The 18041-nt window shown below is 48.4% G+C and overlaps 1 non-coding gene across 1 annotated transcript; it reads right to left on the reverse strand.

Moving 5' to 3' along the window:
- Positions 1-3026: 3026 nt before the first annotated feature.
- TRNAN-GUU (transfer RNA asparagine (anticodon GUU)) lies at positions 3027-3100 on the reverse strand. Its single transcript has one exon. It is a non-coding gene; the product is annotated as a tRNA-Asn (tRNA).
- Positions 3101-18041: the final 14941 nt, after the last annotated feature.

Below are 18041 nucleotides of genomic sequence, written 5' to 3' on the forward strand. Positions count from 1 at the left end.
GTTACCAGGTGTCCCATTTAAGGTTAGGTATAGGTATACTACACCTAAGTAAGAGGTGATTACACCAACTTACCCCAGCTGAGTGATCAGCCAGTTGTGTCAGATTGTTAGGCCAAGCCTGGGGTGGCACAATACATGCTGCAGCCCCTGGCAGGCCTTGGGTACACCAATGCCCTGGGTACCTAGTGTACACTGGTACAGGGGCTGACAGGGTGATCCACTTCCAATTGGTTATGCACCTAGGGTGCATAGTTTTAATTTAGTAGAGAGAACAGCAGGCTGGGGGTCTGATTGGCAGGCCCACAGCCTCAATATGTCAAAAACCAGTGAAGCAAAAAGCAAAAATTTGGGGTGACCATAGGATAGCAGACCCTACTCTCCTACACCTATGCACCCGCTTCCTGTGGGTGAGGTAAAGCTGGTACTCCGGTGCCCATGTGTAGTAATACATCTCTAGTGCCTGTGTTCCAAATCTTAAGTTCCTAGGTCATCCGGAAGATTCCTTTTGCAGTAACTTTGTACTTTTTACGCACCCATTGAAACCTATGGGAGCACGCGTGTGACTATTTGCTCTGCACACGCCACCCGTGGACCTCCTGGTCACTAACTGACGTTAGCTCCTCGTAGGCCCAGCGATTCTAGAGGCCCTAGGCCTTTTCCCTTTTCTGTTCGTGGTACTTATACCACTATTTTAGTATATGGTTTGAGTGGCCACCAGGGCCTATCCATATAAAGTGCAACTTCTGTGTATTCTACTGTAATCTTGTTTGACGATTTGTGCTCCTGTGCTCATAAAGAGACTAGGGGTTACTTTGAGAAATAAATACATATATATTTTGAATATATATCTGTGTGGTGTCCTTTCATTGGTATAAAAGGGGGTTGCTATTGGTAAAACAGCTTGCTTAACACGCATCACGAGTTTAGCCTCAAAGACTGCTTAGCCTACGCTACCACTAGGGCAGCTAGTCCGAAAAGGTTGACTTACAACCACACCATAAGGGTTGCTTGGCATGGTACAAGGTGGTCACTAGAACTAGTGAACAGCATATACCAGGCCAACTTCTCACATAATGTCTCTGCGGAAATGGTGCCGTTAGCTTAAGAAATATTACCCTGCGAAAGTGTAGCACGTCTCATGCCCCTTGATATAAAGAATGCAGGGAAGAGCCTTTCCATCAAGTGTTGGTGGTATAGTGATGAGCATAGCTGCCTTCCAAGCAGTTGACCCGGTTCAATTCACGGCCAACGCAATACGTGGTTTTTCTTAACTAAAGATAACATGTAATATTACTATGTATGTTTTTAATAGCAAATTATTCATCCCCCCCCACAGTACTAAAATTGTGCGGGACCCTTCTCTTACAAACAGCCACTGGGAGAGGAAAGCAGCTCTTACTGTCACTCAGATTGAAAGCGCGTGGGGAGAGGAGAAGGAACTGGGAGGACCCAGAACCAAGAAGACAAGGAGGGAATGATGTAAGAGAGTGGAGTGACTTGGATTGCATTATTATCCATGGCTTTGTGTTAGAGCTCTCCTCCTGCAGGGCTGTGCTGGTGTCTAACACACTGGCCGCAAAGACAAAGAAAAGTGCTTGCAGGCAGTTCTGGAAAGAATCGTGAAATATTAAAATAATTCATGTTCTCCCACCATATCAAGAACTATTATTTGTTTGCAGCTCAAATCCTGTACATGACTGCACGGAAATATAAAGTCAATTTCTCAATTCTTTTTTGCTGTTGGGGAGGACTGCGCATCATCAGCCCTTTCAGTGCAAGAAGCACCTCCAGGCCCTCTACCCACCGGGGATTCACCCCACGTCTGCTGTGACCAGTCCAGCTAGAGCCGTGGACAGTCCGCTGAAGAGTGATGGTGCACCCTGGGGGCTCCGGAGGGCTTCCCTCATTACTCGTGGACTGAGCTACAGAGTAGAGCGCTCTCTTCCAGGGGAGACGCGGAGATGCTCAGAGCCGTGGTTTCCATCTTGGTACAGCAGTGCGCCTTGGATGAGGCTGAGAAGCAAAGGTAGAAGGTCAGTCTTGTTGGTGTCTCCCCCCCCCCCCCATGACTGCATGTACCCGAGCCCAGTTGTTTTTTAGATGAATTTGAATTTAAGTGTACTTTAAAAAGATGAGCAAAACCATTAGAATCAGAACAATCACAAAAAAATAAAACGAGGAGACTAAATTCATGATTCATTAATTTAGATTTCACATGCTAGACTTAAATCCACCTCACCTTTAGCACGAAGGCCAGTCATGACTTCTCACAGAAATGTAATGGTTCTACACAGAATCTGTCCATTCTCAGAGTTTCCTTGTAACTTTATTCAATCTTTCAGGTTTGTGCCCCTTTTGCTAGAATTATTCTCTGCAAGCACAATCTTGTTGAATAGTGCCCTATAGGTACATATACAATACAAATGAACGAATCATCTTCTTTCGTGCCAAGCCTTCAGAATGTGTTGCATTTATTATGAAACTATAGTCTCCTCTAAACTCCCATAGAGCAGTCTAATGATGTCATGTCCTACAGTCTATTACAGATTTAGCCTATTCTGAAAGAGGGCAAAAGACAGTCCAGTGTGAAAGTCCACTAGATCCCTCGTTAAATAATCACTCTTTGGACTTCTGTTTGTTAGTCCTTTAAAAGTTCGTTGGTGTGGTCAGGGTCGGCCCGCACTAGATAACGTGATATGTGAAGCGCAGGTTCACCCCTAAAGGGGTATCTTGGCGCTGAATATCAGATGTTTATTGTTACCCAACTAAATGGTACTCATTTTATCGACATCAGATGGATGATAGGGTGAGTGAATCCGAAGGCATTTGAACCTGTGACGATGAGGTCAGGCACAGGCCCCTCCAGTGGATGCATTAGTCCACTGAGCGACTAGACCCCGCTGGAGGAGTGGATGTTTCTTTTTGGCATTTGAGCTGAGGTGAAGGACAGCAGGTGCAGGGAGTGGAAGTGTAAAAGAAGAGAAATGAGCAGAGAGCATGGGATGAAAACTTTGAATAAAATAACTCGTCCCTGGGTGGGCTCGAACCACCAACCTTTCGGTTAACAGCCGAACGCGCTAACCGATTGCGCCACAGAGACTTATTTGGCACAGTTTTTGAGGCAGAATTCCAGCTGAGTCTAGAGCAGGGCTCGAGTCGGGGTACCACGCGGGTGGACGGCGTCCCCCCACTTATTTTACCAGGTTTTTCCGGGTGGACGCCGTCCCCCCTGCCCAAAAGCTGGACAGCATTGTGTGAGCAGAGAGAGCCCGGGTGGGAGGGAAGTTTCCCGTAAATTACCAAAGATATGCTCATGAGATTCCTGTTGTGACGTCACTTCCGGTGACAGCGTCCCCACCACTTCTTTTCATGGGATTCCTGTTGTGACGTCACTTCCGGTGACAGCGTCCCCCCACTTCTTTTTTTAGGACTTGTGCCCTGGTCTAGAGCAGTGGGCTATGGAAGGCAATGTTTAAAAAAAACATTGGATTCTGCCTTACAAGCGCCAAGCTAGCACTACATTTCACTTAGCGCTTTCTGCTGCACTGAACTCGCCCTCAGATCGCAGCGCCTTTAGAACCAGCTGGCACCGCCTGCCACGGCCCGGGGTCTGCCTCGTTTCCATGGACAGGCTTCATGGTTTCACTGCCCCGCGGGAGGGGCTCTGGCGGCGGCTCACGAGCTCTGTCCGCTGCTCTCTCTCACGCAGCTAAATTTACAGCATCGGCCTGTCTCTCCGGGGCATCGGGCGTCCTTACCCATCCGAGGCCAGGACTGGCTGGAGATAGGCCTTAGGATAGCCTCATATAGAATGACGTGACTGGGAGGGAGGAAGCGGAAAGTTTGCCCCAAAATGTGCCCCGAAGCCTCCTCTTCTTTACCGAAGGGACGGGTCAAGCGGCGCCTGCCGCACCCAGAGGAGGGACCCTGGTACAGTGGGGAGAGGGCGGGAAACAGACAACAAGACTGGCGAGTGCGAGGTCGGTAGAAAGGTGCAAGACGAGTCTTCGCTCCAACCCTCACCCTCAGGGGCGTTGCTGTCCTGCAGAGATGCGCTGGTACTTTCCATCACATGTACAGCCGCCCCGATGACCGTATAGAGAGAGCTCTGGAGCTTCCCAGGTCCAGGGGTCAGTCGCTCACCCAGCCCAGGCTTGTACTTTGAATTCTGGGACTCGTGGCCTGGGGTTACAATGAGGCAAACGGAACACAAACCCCAGAAGCACAGAAGAGCCTGGACTGGGTGAGCTCCTCGTGCATGGACTGGGAAACCTGAGAGCGGTGGAGTGTAACGAGAATCACCCTGTATGTGGAATAAACGCCCCCTCACGTCCCCCCTCCATTGCCATTAGCTCTCCATTGATTCCTGGATGTGTTTATACTTCATGAATTCCAGCACATACAGACATACATTTACACACATACAGGAAAGAAGCCTAGAATGTGAGGATGGCAACAGGAAATATGAAAAATGTGAGGGGAATGCATATGGAATTTCTGCTACAGATGGACAGACTGTTGCATTGAAGTGACACAAAGGCGTCTCCTTCTGCCACACCTTTACCCCCTTCAGGGTTTTTAAAGTACCGTAGGTTTTATTCTGGGCCTTCTACTTTCATTGTTCCCATTAAAACCATGTGCCAAGAAGTCTTAACGTTCAAAGTGCTGCTGGATAAAAACCAGGACTGAGTTTTGGTGCCGCACGTGACTTGGCGCCCCTTGACCTCTTTCTAGAGGTGCAGAACCCAGGGTCAGATATCTGAAGACTGGTGAACAGAAACAAACACTGCCCTGGAGCTTGAGACCACCAGGAGGCCTCTGCAGACATCACCAGGGCTGGTGCCCCTACTCTGCAAAAGAACATGGCCGCCTCCAGGTTCACTCAGAGTATGTATGACAAGCCCAGGCGGCCTCTACTAGAGAAGAGAGACCCCACCCCATCCCCTCCATAGCCCCCTGGGGTGTCCACCCAGACCTTGACTCTTCCAGTTGACAGTGGCCCTTGCCGCCTCTTCCCTCTCTTTGAAGGGCTGGGTCTGGTTTTCATTTCTCGACTCTCGTTGCCTCATCTGTTCTCCGAAGTGTTTTCAGGTGATTTCTGCTCAGTGGTTATTTATGAGATCCACACATGGAACAGTGTGCTCCTTGCTCTATTTGCATCATCTGCCTTCTTTATTTGTATTTTTACCAGGCCTGGGGGATTTGTCTTTGTTTTTTGAGAAAAATGTGCCATTCTATTTTGTTTTCTCCATTTTTATTAAATGTTTCCAATTGTTGTTGATGGTTGGTGATTCATGGCGCAAACCCCACAAAACAAGTAAAAAAATAAAACAATAGTTGAATAAAAATGTGCATAGTGGCAAATTCAATCTGCCTTGTTATGGGTGAAATTCGTGTTTCGCTTTTGGTCACCATCAATCGCAACCATCTAAATTATTCTTAATAATTCTTTTTATGAATTGTGAAAATCCAGGTCCTTGCACCACTAACTCCCCTCATTTACACTTTAGCACAATCCCTCGCAAAGGCGACCTTGGCCACTGCTACAGTGAGGGTACCTGGTGCCCTCACACAATCAAGGGAATGCACCCATGCCTCCATCCAAGTAGTAAACGACAACAGTAGTTGGGGTGTGGTGGGCCTCTCAAACCCAACGACCCCGGTGCAACTGCACCTGCTGCACGTTTGATAGATACCTTTCTGATGCTCCTGGAGCCACACCCTACATACAACTGAAGAGTTTTATGGGACTGTAAAGTTCAGGACATTTGCATAGCGCAAGTAGCGACTCAACGAGGTACCCCTGTGCACAGGGGTTTGGGGGGGCAGCATGGTCTGCCGCTGTTTCAGGGCTCTCAGTGTACAGCTCAGTAATGCCAACTGACACAGATCACCCCAGAACCATCTCTTCGCTAGAACTCATGCGTGACATTCTAACTAATTTCGGAAAAAAAGGTGATCCCCAAAACACAGCTCCTCCCGATGATGGTCCGAGAGGCGGAGCTGAAAGGTCTTCCCGCTGAGCTCGTGGGATCTCTTTTTTTTTTTTTTTTGTCCTCATGTCGGCCATGGCGTTCTGCAAATATTGGACCATTTGCCCAAACCGTTTGTGGGATACATATAGCTTCCCAGCGGGATGTATCACCTCCAAAGTTGCCACGGTCTGGAATAATAATATATATATATATATATTTTGTGTGGGCTCTCGGCTGATCTGCGTGACACTGTTTGATCTTGTGATGATGGAAGAAATGCTTCTTTTTCGCAGTCTACGTCACACTTGACCGGACTGCTCCGGCCCATTTTAGTATCTCGCAATTATCTACTAGAACCCACTCTGGTCGGATGGAACTTTTTACTTGCCCAATAGCGTGGAGGGAATAAACACCATTATCAAAATGACTGTCCACAAATTGTCATAATCAAGGACGCGAGGCTTAATCTCTTGGCTCTCTGGCTTTTATTATCAGCAAAAAGATTTGAAGATACAAAGTCCTCAATACGAGGCACAACAAGTACATAGGCACTAATACAAATGCTACTCTACGAAGAATCCGCATACGGCTAAAAATAACTAAAAGCACAATCTCTAAAAGCATGAGGTAGAAAACTACCAAGCCAATGTCGATATTAGGGACACTGGACCATACCATCTCTGTCCCTACTCTGTACTAGATGACATCCCTACTAAAGGTGTCAGCGTGAAACTTCCTAAGAAGTCTTCACTTAGAGAGCTTGGTCTAAGTTGCCCCCTCTATCCCTTCGCCTAGCCTTTCTCTGCTCTGGGCTGCTCTGATCTGCCTCCACCCTCGGGGCGCTTTCCCTAATACAGAACCCCAAATCTCAGAACACGCCCTTTGCACCTCCTCTTCTGCGGAGTCGTCTTTCAGTAATTTTCCACAGAGCGCTGTCCAGTTCCATCGTCCATCGCTTGGCCTTGAGTCCCAGACACCATCCGCACTAGGAGTTACGATTGGCACATTCCAATGCACTCCCATGTCTGGCTTTTACTACATAAGTCAATTCATGAACAAAGAGCTTCTCTACTAACGAGCAACTGTCCTTGCACCTGGGGTGAGATCATGCAAGACAGACATACTTCACATCTTTTAACTTGCAATTTACTACAGCCTAAAACCTCTACTGGAATAAATCCTTTTGGCCTATTGCCCTTGGCTAACATAAGAAAATACCAGGCCTTTCGCCTCAACGATATATGCGAATTCTGGCCACTACTACGGTTACACAAGCATGTCTAAATCACAGTATTGACATTTACGTCTTTCTTTCATGTGTGGTCAAACTAAACAGTCTACAGACACGAATTCTAATCTACACGATTTAACATCACATTGTTCAAATGACTGAACTCTGTGCATTTCTCTAATACATTCACAATATGCTTGTACATAGCTAACACTTCTATTGAAATCGATATAGATTATACAATTCTTAACACATTGCACACAAAATACCTGAGTACACATTTGATTATATGCGGGTGCCGACTAACAGTGAATATAACGCACCCCTACGATTTTCAACTTTTAAGCGCTACATCAGTTCCCCCCTTTGATGACATCTGTCATCACACCATTACAATCTTCTTGTTTGGAACTGATTTAAACCGTACTAGTCATGGCTCCGCCATGTCGAACTCCCTCCATTCTCTTAAGACTTTCATATTGCTGCTCCTGAAACTTCGCCATCCTTTTCTCGTTTGCCCTAAGAGCTCTTTCAACCTTGCCTCCTTGATACCACTTCCACGCTTTCACGCATCCCCACAAACAAATCACACAAACTACAGCAATGATAATTGGCTTCAACACTGATCCAAGAAATCCTCTTCCCAAATTCGCAAACCACGTTCCCACTCTTCCAAATCCTTGTCCAATCTTTTCCCACACATTCTCCTCCGTCAAGTCCATAATCTCCTTGTGAATAGTTGTGATGTTATCTATGTACTTCCCTATCCCCTTCGTGTTGTCTGGAATACATGTGCAGCATTCTTGAACCTTCAATAATTTGCAGACTCCGCCTTCCTTGGCTAATAACACGTCTAACGCAAGGCGATTCTGCATAACCATATTTCGTATCGACAACATCTCTCCAGCCACCAACAACAAGGACCTCGCCGTGTTCATAGACAACTCATCAACTACAGTCGCCAACCTCCTGATCTTCACGTCATTCAACACCACACCCATACTAGGTATCATTGCTCTGTATATACCCAATCACTGCACCGGCGTTTGCAGCCCTACGTCTTCTAGAATGTTGCTTCGTCTCTAACAATTCCAAGTCCTCTGTGTGATAAATCTTCGGGAATATGATAGCCAAATAGCATATGCCATACCAATTTGCGGGTAGCCTGACATAAGCATTCTTCCCACATACATAATACACTGTCGGAATCACTTCTACTGGACCTTGCATAAAACCCTTAACAGAAGCTTCCAGGGTGAAGGTCTGAGAACAGGTACTATGTCCTACTGCAACCTTCTCCGTGGCCGATTGAGGCCGCCCAATACACAAATTCCCTCTCTGCACCTCATCTAACGCTATTGGTCCATAACTTCCCTTGGACCTGTGAGCCCTCTCCTCCTCTGTCCAATCTACTGGACTATCTCCGGTGTCTCGTGTCTGGGTCAACTTTCTATATCTGTCTTCTACTTGATCTATGAATTTCTTCTCCGTCTCAGACAACGCACATGTCAGGTTATGCCTGTGAGCATGCGCAGTATCCAACTTCACAGTCGGTCTAAAATACTTCAGGAGTCTGTCCTCTTTCTTATAATAATCGTATTTATTCAAATGCTTGATTGCTGGAACTTCAGGAAGTACCGTATCAAAATTCGAAAAGAAATACTCGAACTGTCTCCTGTCGTAAAATAAACTGAGCAATAAACTACAAGAAATCCCATATGTCAATGGGAGATGATGATACTTGATACCTTCATCCACGGAAGCAGGCAACTGCATACACACATAACAATCCTTCACATCCATCGCATCGACATATTCATACAATAACTTTGCATACGCATTAAGCTTAAAATCACCCTTCGACAAATCCATGTGGAGTCTGCGATCCTCACTTAACCTTGATGTTCCCTGTTCCCGGATACTGACATCTCTCTGTCCTGGGGTAATAGGTGTGGGTGCTCCCTGAACCATCCCCTCTTGCCTGTGAGCCACCATATATGAACTGATCACTACTGCAAATATAGTGACTATCACAACCCCTATCAGTGTACCTATTATCAATTTAGCCCTACGATGTGTGTTTGCAGGATCTGCCATCTTCGGAATATACTCAATGTCCAATACAGTTTCTGAAATGGTAAGTCTCTTTCTCATTAATGTCTCTTTCGTGAACTTAGGCAAACCTTCCTAACTTTTCTTCGTTCTATAACGGAAAAATCCCTAAATGTGTTCTTCTTCCGCTCGGGTCTAGGTTATCTTCTTCTCTGCTTGCAACCCTCTCAAATCAGTCCAACATAGCCGCTGGTCCCAACAGTTCCAGGATTCCCTGCAATATTTCGAGCTTAAGGATGATCAGTTCTTGTGGATCTGGTACAGTAGTGAACGTCGGGAACTCCAAATTGTCCAAGATCATACCTCGAATGACGCTCAGAAAGGGTGGACTCGGAATGTGGATAGTCAGAATTCCTTCGATCTCCAATCCCGGAACTTTCAGCAACACTTCCACCCTCTGGAGCGGGACACTGTTGACCAATGTCATCGACCTCAATCTCCCCGTGCTCGATAACCCTGGCATCAGTCACTTGATATGCCCACTCTGGTGAAGCGTACTTCCGACTTGGCACTCTAGTTCTCTTCGACCTTCTCACACCTTGAGGATACTCCTCGTCGCCTGATTCTTCTTCCGGCTCCTCCGAAACTGGTGCAAGATCTGTGTCCGGTACCAACCTCAGGTTTACCCGGTTCTGTCTTGGGGGCCAAACCCTTTCTGCTTCTGTGGCACCTCCGGTCTTCCCTTCGATACCCTGTGCACTGACCTCCTCCTCTTCGGCAGAACTCGATTCCGTACTACCCACTGCACCTCTTGCTCCTTCTCCCGTTTCTGGGTCAGTACTTCTTTCACGTCCTTCCTCAGCTCGGTTCAGTGCACCATCAGCCGCTTCAGCAACCCTTACAGCTTGACTGGCCCTCTCTGGAGGTTCTGTCGGCTCAGCTGGATTTTCGTTCTCGAGAGGGGCTGTATCTTCTAAGGGTGCTGGAACTCTACGGGTATGGGAAGCATGCACCCAGTTCGGTAAACCTCCACACTTAACTGCTGTGTTCGTGACGAGGATCACTTGAAACGGGCCTCGCCACCTAGCATCCAAGCAACTCTTCCTCACGTGCTTGCGGACTAAGACCCAATCGACTGGGCATAAGTCGTGGCACAGGTCGCTCGCAGCTGGAACCGTTGCTGTCTGCACCTGCTGAGACACAGAACGGACCACGTCAGCAAGGCCTTTACAATAGTCCAGGATCATATCATCAGTGATATTTATCAGAGCAGTAGCAGGTATTGCAGGCAAACGCATCGCTCTTCCCATGAGGATTTCATGGGGAGACAACCCAGTCCTTCAGATTCACTTTGCTCTCCTGAGGCACAGCCGGGAGTAGCGCGCTTCGCTGCATTTAATTTTAAAAATTGTATTTTGTGTGTTTCCTACCTGTGTGCTGGAACCTCCCCCCTGGCATTTCTCTGCTAGCTGGCTCATACACCCCCGCACAGCGCTGCTTTCGCTGCCTCGGGTGAGGTGCTTGAACCACTCTTGCCGCCATTCTACCGCGAGCCTTAGGCCACGCCCACTCGCGCAGGCCACACCCCCTCCCAACCCTTCCCTTCACTGGTATATAAATGTGTCACCCCCGGCAGCGCAGCGGACGAGCGCAGCGGGCGCGATGAAGGCGCGCCAAAGGCGCGCCTAAGGCAAGCCCGTCTGCGCCCGTCCGCGACCGGCAGGGGCCCGGGGCCCGTCACTCTGCCCCAACTACCTCCTATGCCCCTAGGGACTTGATTGCATTACACTCTCATTTCCCGCTAGACCTCTCCAATCAAGCAAAACTCCTTCAACTGGGGATTCTTAACGCTCGTCGCGTTTTTCCTGAGCTCAGGGCCCTTCCATCCTCCATCACCCAGCCTGCCCAGTTACCTGTTAACATGGAGCTAGCAGTTGTATATCTCAACACCCGGTCTCTTATCAGCCACCAACACGACATATACCACCTTTTGGACTCAGACCGCCCCGACATCCTGTTTCTAACCGAGACCTGGTTGAAAGAGGACTCCTCTCCTGACATTCTGGCAGCTATTCCTCCTGGCTACTACATTCTTCAAGCCAACCGCCCAGCTGATAAATCCGGAGGTGGCGTAGCGCCTATAATTAAACTTCCTCTCAGATTTTCTTCCCTCTCTCTACCCACCATCCCCCAGGCTGACTGCCTGGTTATTAGACTCGAATCCTCGGTCTCCCCGCTCACCTGCGTCCTGGTATACCGTCCCCCTCAACCCATGCCCAATTTCCTCTCCCTTTTTGGTGACCTTCTATCCCAGCTCACACTCAACAACTCCAAACTCCTGGTTTTAGGAGACTTCAATTACTGGCCATCTGACCCACTTGAAAGCCCCCACTCTCTGGCTTTCACTGACTTACTAAGTAGCCTCAATGGCCGTCAGCACATCCACACGGCGACCCACTCTAAAGGCCACACCCTAGATCAGGTCTGGACCTACAACCTCGACATCACAGCACTCACAATCCTCCCTTGTCTCTGGTCGGACCATTCCTTAATTTCTTTCCTTCTTTTGGTCCCCCCACCGCCCTCCCATAGCCGTGGCGCTAGCCTTCTGGCTCGCAACTGGAATAAAGCCAACCTTGACCTTTTCCTTTCCTCCCTAACATCCTCCGTCCCACCCGGCTTAGGCCCTCCAGATTCCCAGGAAGCTGCTCTCGTCGATTGGTTGGAATCTGCCAGTAACATAGTCGCCCCTCTCAAGTCTATCCGAACTAAGCGCCCTCACAACGCTCACCGCTGGTTCTCCGATAGCCTCAAATCCCTTAAACTGGGACTTCGCCAAGCTGAGCACCGCTGGCGTCGAAACTACGACCACTTAGAAAAAGTCCATTTCCTCAAACTATCCGGAGAATACAAACATGCAATCTCATCCGCAAAATCTGTCTATTTTTCCACAAAAATTCTCAACTCTGTGAATAAATCCAAAGACATTTTTGCGATTGTGGAGGAACTCTCACACCCGGACAGAGTGACCATCAAACCCCTCCCTTCTCAGGCACTCTGTGACTCCCTTAACCAATTTTTCATTGACAAAATCAGTAAAATCAAAAACAGTATTTCCTCCAGCCCTCCAGCAATGTCTCCCCCAGAGGCTGCTCCCTTTTTCAACTCTCACTCCTTGTCACAGCTGCCTCCTATATCCGACGAAGTCTTCTTCCCCCTGCTTCATAAAGTCTCATCCGGTTCCCCCACTGATTGCTGTCCCCCAGCAATTCTCCGGACTGCTTTTTTGTCCTGCCCTGGCCCCCCACTGGCCCTCCTGAATAACTCTCTGCTGCTCGGCGTGGTCCCCAGCCAATTCAAGAACGCCGAAGTTATCCCCATATTAAAAAAACCCAACGCCGATCCCACGGTCCTGGGCAACTTCCACCCTATTTCTCTCCTGCCTTACCTAAGCAAGGTACTCTAGACGCACGTGACCAGCGTCCTCAGTTCCTTCATCGAGGACTCCAACTTCTTAGACTCACAGCAAGCTGGGTTTAGACCTGCCCACTCGACAGAGTCTGTCATCCTCTCTGTTATGGAGGAACTCCGTAGAGGCGCCGACTCCAACACCAGTCAAGCCCTGGTGCTTTTAGATCTGTCAGCAGCCTTCGACACGGTCGATCATTCCATCTTAGTCGACCGTGTCAAAGAGGCAGGCATTAGCGGGACGGCCCTTAATTGGGTTCGTTCCTTCCTTGCAGACCGCCATCAATCGGTCCGTCTCTCTCAGTTCACGGCAAACCAGACGAGAGTCACCTGCGGTGTCCCGCAGGGTTCATCCCTGTCACCCCTTCTCTTCAACCTTTACCTCACCCCCCTGATCCGCTCCCTCCGCGGCAGGAATGTCACTGCATTTAATTATGCAGATGACATTCAGCTCGTCTTCAATCTCGACTCCTCGGACGAAGCGGCTCTAGATTTTCAGTCCACCCTCTGTCACATCAGTAATTGGATGGGCACACACCATCTTAAACTTAACCCCGACAAGACGGAGCTCGTTCTTGTCGGAGGCCCTTCCAATCCCTGGAATTCCACCTTCTGGCCCTCCTCCCTCGGCCCTCCCCCCCACCCTGCTGACAAAGTGAAAAGCCTTGGGGTCTACATCTCCCAAGACCTCTCAATGCAGCATCAGGTCAGTGCCACCGTGTCCTCCTGCTTCTTCCAGCTCCGGAAGATTCGAAAAATAGCCCACTTTCTGACCACTGAAGCCCTCACCTTGGTACTACTGGCATTAGTCATCTCCCGAATTGACTATGCCAACACCCTATACGTTGGCATCCCACAATATCAAATCAACAGACTACAACTTAATCAGAACCAAGCAGCTCGCCTTATCTATCACCAACCGAAACACCACCACGTCCGTCCCCTCCTCAAGGCCCTCCATTGGCTTCCTATTTCGGAGCGCTGCAAGTTTAAACTTGGTTGCCTAACCCATAAATCTCTGGCAGGCACCGGTCCTTCCTTCATTTCCTCCCTTTTGCATCCCTATACCCCCTCTAGGAATCTCCGCTCCTCTCATCTTGCGCTCCTTCAGACCCCCCGCTTCAAGCGCAAAAAACACGGCGGTCTCAGGTTCTCCTTTCTGGCACCCTCTTTCTGGAACTCTCTACCGCTGGAATTGAGACTTTCTTCCTCTTATCTTCACTTCAGGTCCCTCCTAAAAACCCACCTCTTTCTCGGTATCTATTCATAAATCTCTTTCTCCTCGCTCTTGCTTCTGCCTCTCGTTGATTAAAGTGAATAGCGCCAAGAAACCGTCCGGTGAATGCCGCGCTTTACAAATAATTTTTACATTACATTACATTCTATCAGGCACACTTCGGAGGCTCATAAGGACCAAGGGTAATGCAGCAGGCCATTTCAGAGACGTAGACGAACATACTTTCGCCATCCGAGCCTTCAGAGTTCCATTCACCTGCTCCACTATCCCTGAAGCTTCTGGTCTATAGCTACAATGTAGTCTCTGATCTATATTCAGGGCAGCACAAAGCAACTTCATAACTTCGCTATGGAAATGAGTTCCTCTGTCCGATTCAAAGGACGTCGGGAACCCGTACCTTGGAATGAGTTCTCTCAATAGTAGTTTTGCTACCGTGAGTGTGTCACATCTGCGTGTAGGGTATGCCTCCACCCACCTGGAAAAGACACATACTATCACTAATATGTACCTCAACCCATTACACCTCGGCATTTCAACAAAATCCAGCTGCATCCTATTGAAAGGTCCTCCTGACCTCCCTATGTGGCTCAACGTCACAGCTGTCCTCTTTCCTACATTCATCTGTTGACAAGTGACACACCTCTGGCACACGGTTTCAGCCACTGCCCGAAACTTCGGGTTGTACCAAGTCTGACGAAACACTCTCATCATTGCGTCTCTCCCAAGATGCACAGCACCATGTATCAACCTCGCCATGGGGTTCAACAAACTTTCTGGCAACACTGCTCGTCTATCATTCGAAACCCATATATCCACATCTCCTTTCTCACACCCAGCTCGTATCCAACTGTCTCGCTCCTGATCCGAGACTCCTTCCTGAAGCTGTTTCAGTTCTTCCCATGAGTCTGCCATTGCTAACATCTGATCATACACCAATTCCTCCTCAGTTTCTTCAATGTGTGTCTCCGTAAAATTGCATCCCTGCTCTGCACAAAACCGAGCTACTTCATCGGCATAATTGTTACCCAATGAAACAAAATCATTTCCCTTCGTATGAGCAGCACATTTAACAACGGCAATTTCATCAGGGCCTTGCAATGCTTCAAGCAATTTTCGTACATGGTCACCATTTCTGATAGGAGAACCTGAAGACGTCATAAACCCTCTCTGGGACCATAGCTGTCCGAAGTCATGAACCACACCAAACCCATACTGACTGTCTGTGTAAATAGTTACACGGATCTTCTCGGCTGCCAAACAGGCACGAGTCAAGGCAATAAGCTCAGCCACCTGCGCGGAGTGTACTCCTTCCAAACAAGCGGCTTCAACCACCCCCGTGATGGTGCATACAGCAAACGCTGCTCTCAATCGACCGACACTATCTCTTAAACATGAACCGTCCACAAAGAAAATCTCATCTGACACTGGGAGTGGTTCATCGACAATGTCAGGTCTCGGTTTGGTACATAGTTCCGTAACGTCGAGACAATCATGGTCCTCACAATCTCCATTATCATCTATATTTGGAACAGGTAACAATGTAGCAGGATTTAAAACAGCACACCTCTTCAATGTCACATTATCGGCTGCAAGGATAACTTGCTCATAACGAGTCAGCCTATTATTCGTGAGGTGCTGTGTTTTAGTCCTAGTCATCAACAATTCAACAGAATGTGGCACATGTACAGTAAGAGGATGACCCATCACAATGCTCTCACATCTCTCGATGCTGACACCTGTTGCCGCAACGGATCTGAGACATCCGGGCAACGCAGAAGCTACTGGATCTAGAGTAGCTGAGAAATAGGCAACTGGTCTACGGACACCCCCATGATTCTGAGTTAACACTGCTAATGCGCAACCTTCCCTTTCGCAGCAGAACAATGCAAATGCCTTGTTGTAATCTGGCATTCCCAACGCAGGAGCGCTACATAAGGTTTCTCTCAGCCTCAGAAATGATTTCAAGCAGTCGTCGTCCCATGGTACCGGATCACTTACATCCTTTCGCGTCAGCCGCTGTAAAGGCTTCGCTTCAAAGGAAAAGTTTGGGATCCACTGGCGGCAATAGCCCACCATTCCCAAAAACATTCTAACTTCCCTCTGGGTCGAGGGAACTGGCATTCTCAGGATCGCATCAATGCGATCTGGGGACACCTTCCTCTTGCCCTTCTCGATCCTGTACCCCAAATACTGTACCTCAGGTAAACAGTATTGCAACTTGTTCGGAGACACCTTGTGACCGTTCTCTCCCAGGAAATTCAACAGTGCAATGGTATCGGCCCTGCAAGCGTCTTCTGTTTCTGACACAACAAGCAGATCGTCAATGTATTGCACCAAAACAGAGTGTCTCGGCAGCACAAGACTTTCAAGATTCTTCTTTAGGAGCTGATTAAAAATCGATGGGCTCTCCGTATACCCCTGTGGGATACGACACCACGTTAATATACGATTTTCTAGCCTAAATGCGAAAAGAAATCTGCTCTCCTCGTGTAGGGGAATCGAAAAGAATGCCTGACATAAGTCAATCACTGTGAACCATCCAGCTTCACATGGGATCTGAAACAGTATCACGGATGGATTCGGTACCACTGGACAACATGGAACGACTATGTCGTTTATTTTTCGCAGGTCTTGCACTATCCTAAACTTCCCACTTGGTTTCTGCAGTCCCATAATGGGCGAGTTACATGGACTACCCATGATCTCCACCAGTATTCCCTGCCTAATCATAGACTCGATCACAGGTTTAATCCCAGCAATCGTTTCAGGGGATAATATATACTGAGGTGTTCTCGGGAATTCCGCGTTTGGCTTAACCTGTATCTTCACTGGTTCCACTCCCCTGACTAAGCCAATCTCCTCTCCACTTAGGTCCCACACGTCAGCCGATACTGACTCCCTCAAATCCTGTGGAAGCTCCTCCACTGTCAAAGCAGGGTACATTTCCACACACACCCGCTGATTTGCAACCTTAAAGGTCGCGTCATCATCCCTTGTCTGCACCTCGACTCCTTTCGGGGTACAGTAGATTGTGCAATTGAGCTTGCACAATAAGTCTCTTCCCAACAAACAAACAGGGCTAGAATCGCACACCACGAACTGATGTCGATCCCTAAAGTTTCCTATCCTGACTGGAATCGGTTCTGTCAAGGGGCTAACTAGCCTCTTGTTCGCTACTCCAACCACTTGTATGCTTTCTCCAGAAAGGGCTACACCCGAGACTACTGCTGATCTTATAGTTGACCTGGTAGCCCCCGTATCAACTAAAAATGTAGTAGGGTGTCCGTCAAGCTCTGCTTCCACAAAGGGTCCTCTCTGATCTACTTCTAAGATGGCCCTAAGTATGCAGTCATCCTCTTGGCCTAAACTCAGCCGAGCCAGAAAATCCATATCCTTCTCCTCGCTCACTTCGAACATGGGCATCTGCAAATAAGCTCGAGCTCCCTGCTGTACATTTTGTATCCTGGGTGGCTGGGGAATCTGCACTTGCGGGATGCCGGTCCCCCCTTGCATCATTCTCGGTACAGTCACCGTCTGTACCTGTTCTGCCCCAGGGACCTGACCCATTCCTCCCTCCATCTGTGGCTGATTATAGGGGTTCAAGGGACACTCGCGCCTCCAGTGTCCCACCTGATGACACTGGTGACAAGCTGTCGTCTTTTTCAGTATAGCTACATCTATCCCGGTCCTAGGGTCGACGGGCCTCGGCCTTCCTTGACCCTGCATGTTCTGATTCCCTGTCTGATAGTTTCCCTGTCTCCTCACCACTGGACCCCCATTCAACGGTCCCTGAGCAGCTTGCATCTGAATGAGCAATAGGTTATCCTTCATCTTCTTGTGCTTCGACTCAATCTCATCCGTGCAGTACCTGGCGTACCGCAAGATTTCATCTACGGCTTATTCTGCCAACAGATTAAATGCTGCTGTATCATGAGACTAACCTCGGGCTTCAGACCCAGCACGAACTTAGACACAAACTGTCCCATATCTTTCGTTTCCAGCTCATCTAGGCCACTGTACTGCTTAAAAGCCTTCAAAAGTCTCTCATAAAATTCATGTACTGTCTCCTTTGGTTCCT

The sequence above is a fragment of the Triturus cristatus genome, chromosome 12 (genome assembly GCF_964204655.1).
Source record: "Triturus cristatus chromosome 12, aTriCri1.1, whole genome shotgun sequence".
NCBI lineage: Eukaryota > Metazoa > Chordata > Amphibia > Caudata > Salamandridae > Triturus > Triturus cristatus.